Genomic DNA, 6000 nt, shown 5'->3' with positions numbered 1-6000 from the left:
GAGAGAGAGAGAGAGAGAGAGAGAGAGACAGAGAGACAGAGAGACAGAGAGACAGAGACAGAGACAGAGAGACAGAGAGACAGAGAGACAGAGACAGGCAGAGACAGAGACAGAGAAAGACTTAGATATGAGACTTAAGGTATCATATTGGAAGTAGGGAAACTGAGGTCTCAAGAGACTTTCCTGAAATTGCATACCAGTGACAAAGTCAGAACTTTGGCCACCAGTGCACAGGCTAGTTTTCTTTTTTTCTTTTAAAACACTCTTTGTTTTGTTGTTTGTTTTTAGTTTTTGCTTTTCAGTTTGCTGAGTTTTCATTTTGTTTTGTTTTTTTTGAGACAGTATCGCATAAAACCCAGCTTGTCTTTGAATTTGCTCTGTAGCTGACTGTGACTGATCCTTGTCTCCGCTTCCAGAGTGCTGGGTTATACAGGCAAGAACCATCCCACCTACCTTAAATGCTCTCCAAAGGGAGGGAGGGAAAAGAGGAGGGGTAGTAAGTAGGACAGAAAAGGAAGATTGTTACACACACACACACACACACACACACACACACACACACACACACGGCAGACATATAGTTATACAAAGAAGTAAAATGTTGCTATCTCAGCTAAAGTATTCTTGATAGAATTTAGTATTTTTTAGTGTCTATGAGTGTGTGTGTGTGTGTGTGTGTAAGAGAGAGAGAGACAGACAGACAGAGGGACAGAGAGACAGATAGAGGGTACAGAGAGACAGACAGAGAGAAAGACAGAGGTTGCACATAACATGGCATGTGTGTGGAGATGAGAGAGAACTCTGCGAACCTGAGATTGAAGTCAGGTCATCCTGTTTGAGAGGGAGGGAACCTCTGTTCTTCACTGGTGCCTTGTGGGTATGGTTTAAAATGTTCTACATGTGGGAAGGCTGGTGTCCAGCGTGGCAGTGGCAGGGAGAGGTTGGTAGGTTGTTGAGAGGTGGCAGGTCCTTGGGACATGCTCTCAAAACAGTGAACACTGGTCTCATGGAGTTTGCTCCTTGGAGAAGGCTGTGAAAGAGCAACTCACACACACACACACACACACACACACACACACACACTCACACCATACTCATATACACACACTCACACACACTCACACCATACACACACACATACTCATACCATACACACACACACACACATACACACACACCCTCACCTGCACACACACACACACACACACACACACACATTCAAGGCTGGCTTCTGCCTCACCATAGGCTCCTACCATGTGCCTATCAATCTCATGATGCAGTCTGGGGCAGGACCTGAGAGAGCGCTTGCTAGAGCAAAGAGAGATACCCAATCTTGGATTTTTAACTTTTAAAAATGTAAGCTTAGTGAACTTCTTTTTACACCATTCAGTGTAAGGCATTTTGTAACTGCAACCAAGAGACCCAACAATTCACCTGCTTCAGTTCAAACAGGAAGGACCTCACAGGAAGACGGTCCTCCCTTGAAGTGAGTTTGAGACTGGACAAGAGAAAAATAGAAGGGTATATCCGAGTTGTGCTGATACACACCTGCCTCTAATCCTAGGAGGCAGGGCAAGCTGATCTCTGTTTGAGGCCAGCCTGGTCCGTACAGTGTGTTCTGTTCAGAATCATTTTCAAAATAATATTTTGCTGGGTTTGGTGGAGCCTGCCTGCCATCTCAGCATTCAAGAGGCTGAGACAGGAGGAGGTTCAAGAGTTCAAGAGCAGCATGGACCACTGTCTCAAAACAAGGATTCCCACATCAGACACAAACAAGAATCAGAAACAGTTACATCTTAGAATAACTGTGTACTCTTTGCCCTGAACAGAAGACCGGCAAACAAGGTTAGTGGGTTTATAGTCTAGCCTGACACATTTGTAAAGGTGGTCTTAGGTAAAGTCTCCAGCTTTCCTACTTTCTTCACCTTTGCAAGGATGCTTTGCCTTGCATGGCAATTAAGTCTGACATCAGTGGGTGCTCAGCCCTGTTTAGCACTTAGTGTTTTCCTAGGAACTTTTGTGCCTCTGGGGTTCTGTCTTCTGGTCACACTTAGCCATCAGGAAATGGGTGGACTTCACCTGACTGAGAAGAAACAAGGAACTCTGCTAACAGCCAAACCTGGAAGCTTTGGCAAAGAGGTTCAAGGAAAGTGTAGCAGTCCTCCGCCCCAAGGAGAAAAATGGAAGCAATGGCGTCCCCTGGTGGTCACTTGAAGTTCTGCAAGCAATAACAATTGCCTTGCTTTCAAAGCATGTTGACTTCATATGTGACCCTTCCACAGAGGTTTGTGAGATTGATTCTCAACACAGACTACCTCTGAACGCGGACCCGAGTCTCATGGGCAACTGTGATGTTTTGTATATGTCAGACATTTTAAAGAGTCGGGAAATTCCTTACTTATCGAACTTCCCCTGTGAGGCTGTGATGAAGCGCCACATCGAGTCAGAGAGCGGGGCACCAGGTGAGAATCCTTGGCAAAATGGCTGCATTTGCTTGGGCATTACCCTCAAACCCAGAATCCTTCGATGATTGTGGAAAGCGTCGGGATTTCATGGAAAGCAGCGAATGCAGAGAAGCCTCAACTCCGGCTTCCCCTTATTCATTCAGGATACATTTTTAATCTCCTTGGCCTTGAGTCTATTTGGCGAGCTTGGTTCTTCCATCCTAAACCCTTGGTTTCCATGCGGTTTGTGCCCTGTCTTGCCTCTCTGCATTCTTCTGTGTAGATATCCTGTTTTTTTTTTTTTTTTTTTTTTTTCTTCCACTCAGCCAAATTCTACTCCCCAGTCCAGGGGCCTTGTCCCATGCCCTTTTTCTTTGCAGATATCGCTTGGTCTACTTGGACTTGATTGTTTTGTAGGCATCTTTTGTCTTGTTGTTGCTTTTCGAATTACCTGCCTATGTTCCTTGTTAGTTGTTTTGTTTTGTTTGTTTTTGTTTTGGGGTTTTTTTGAGACAGGGTTTCTCTGTATAGCCCTGGCTGTCCTGGAACTCACTTTGTAGACCAGGCTGGCCTCGAACTAGGTTAAGAACCTTGTTTGGTTACTATTACAACAGCCACAATAGCTGTGGCTTTAAGATGAAGAAAGCTACTGTTGCTCTCAGGTAGGTAGCAGTTGAGGAGTAAATGGATAAAAGCTGATACAGTTTCACTTTTTAGCCACTTACTGTGTTAGGCATTAGGCTTCTCCCACCAGATTGATCTTTCAGCATCTAAGATCACTGCAGCTCCCCCCACCATTTCCTCAGTATTCCAGCCAGCCACAGGAAGAGGACAGAAGATCCCTTCTGCTGAAGGCAACCCCGGAAGGCACACCCATTATTTTCTGCACATATCTTTTAAGTCAGAACAGTGTTGCTTGACTGCTGCCAACTGAACAGAAGGCTGGAAAAAAACACAATCTTCAGCTGAGAGGTGTGCGAGACTAAAACTTGGGGTTCAGTGACTGAAGAAAGAATAAGGAGAGAAACAGTGGGCGCTAGCCAGACCCCTCTGCCAAGGGTGTCCCTTCTGTAAGCACTGTTAGGAACTGTGTCTCACCAGTGAATTAAATGATGGCCTTGCCCTAGCTAGAGTGAAGTGTATCCCTTTCTTGGTGCAGGGGAAAGTGTGTTAAACTCAGCAGAGATCACAAAGGATCTGTGAGTGCATTCGTGCGAGTGTGTGTTCTTATACATGTGGTTAGGAGCATGCGAGTGTGTGCAGCCAGAGGACAATGCTACTCTTTTTTTTTTTTTTTTTTTTTGGATTTATTTTATGTATATGAGTACACTGTTGCTCTCTTCAGACACACCAGAAGAGGGCATTAGATTCCATTACAGATGGTTGTGAGCCACCACGTGGGTACTGGGAATTGAACTCAGGACCTCTAGAAGAGCAGCCAGTGCTCTTAACCGCTGAGTCATCTCTCCAGCCCCCAAAATGTGACTTTTCTGTAAGATTCCAACCCCACAAGTCAAAGCCTGGGGAATGTGCAAGAAACCTAACCAGCAACAATTCCCTCACCAAATACCACCCAGGGTCCCAGCTCCGGCACAGGCTGAGGGTGGAAATACAATGTCCAGGCCAGACCTGCTTTGTTTAGAAATGACAGACAGGAAGGGCGAGTGCTTTCTGAGGCTGTCCTCAGGGCTCTAAGAGCAGCCTGGACATTGAGACAGGCGTCCCCGGGGACTGTGTAGATGAGGCGTGAGGGACAGAGAAGGACAACAAACAAGAGCTATGATGAAAAGTTTGGCCCACTAAAGGCTTTACTCAGGATTCCATTTCCAGGAAGGCAGGTTCCAGGCAATTAAGCTGAGCTGGTGAGAGGAGAAGTCACCTAGGTATGGTAGGGAGGAGGCAGGCTGGACTGAGATCTACTTCAAAGGCCAGCCCCTGAGACCCAGAGAGCATTCAGAGGCTCCTGTCAGCTGCTGGGCAGATCTTGTCTCTCTTACCCTGGAATCTGGACAGCATCAAGCAGATCCTGCCTTTCTTTCCCTCAGGTTGAGGCTGGGGGCTGGACATTGCTAGAGGCACCTAAATAGGATCTAGTGGAAGGCAGTCAAGAGCTGCTCACTGAATGTAGGACCTGCTCCCCCCGAGGCTTAGAATACACAGAAATATATACAAACAAGAACATGAACAGAGCAAGAGCTAACAATAACAACAAATTCAACTGTAGCTTGCCCTGGCACCCAGAGGTGCCGCAGTACCTTCTCCTGCCCGATGCCACCCCACCCTCTCTGTGCTTTTTATCTTAGGTGTTCTAGTGTTTTGCCTGCATGCCACTGGCCTTCAGAAATCATAAGACATTGGGTCAGGGGAGGGGGGGATACAATAGGGGGTTTCCGGGGCAGGGGGACTGGGAAAGGGGATAAAATTGGAAATGTAAATAAAATAGCCACAAAAAAAAAAAAAGCATTGGATCACCTAAACTCTAGTTTAAAAAGATGTGGCTGGGAACTGAACTAGGGTCCTCTGAAAAAGCAGCAAATGTTCTTCGCTGCCTCTCCAGTTCCTCTGTGCTAAGAAAAACAAAACGATATCCTAAAAAACTCAAAAGAAAACAGGCTGTCTTGTGTCCCAAGTTGACCTCATACTCAGGGCTTAGTATGCAGCCTTGAACTCTGATCCACTCAAGTCAACCGAGCCACATCCCCAGCCTTGGCCCTTTAACATTATATGATCCTGTTTTAATTCATTACATCAATAGAAATCAGCACTGGGGTTGTAGATCAGCCATAGAGCACTTGCCTGGCATGTGTGGGGCCCTGAGTTCAATCCCTATTAATACACACACATACATACATATACATACATGCACACACACATACATGCACACACATATACACACAAACACACATACATGCACACACATATACACACAAACACACATACATGCACACACATATACACACACACATACATGCACACACATACATATACACACATACAGACACACATACACATACACAGACAGACAGACAGACACACACACACACACTGCTCACAAATGAATAGAAATCCACCAGCAGATCACTGCCTACCAAGTCACAGTAGCAAGAAGAGACAAATCTCAGATGGAGAGTACAGCGATACCCACGAGAAATGGCACCATTAAAGCAGTGTTATGGTCCCCAGCTAGAAATGTCCTATACTGCCAGCTAACACATGCATTAAAGTACACACAGGGACCTAGTGACTTCCAATGCAGCAAACCAACTAGCCCAAGTTACATCTAACAGCCTGGAGGAATCCCCACACAGCATGGGGAAAAAGGGAGGCCACTCACTAAAGAATCCATGCAGAGGATGATTCCCAGTATCCTTCAGAGCCAGACACAATTAAACCACAGCTTAAAGCAGCATCCACAGGACCAGATCCATAATAGAAATCCTAAAATCTCCCTCTCTGCAGCTGGACCGGCTTCTGAGGTGTGTGTGTGGGGGAGAGGGTGGGATCCGAGCTGCAGGGGAACTAGCACCCCAGGTTTGATCACAGTAAATTGTTGACA

Source organism: Mus caroli, chromosome 14 (assembly GCF_900094665.2).
Source record: "Mus caroli chromosome 14, CAROLI_EIJ_v1.1, whole genome shotgun sequence".
NCBI lineage: Eukaryota > Metazoa > Chordata > Mammalia > Rodentia > Muridae > Mus > Mus caroli.
This window is presented reverse-complemented; position numbering follows the sequence as displayed.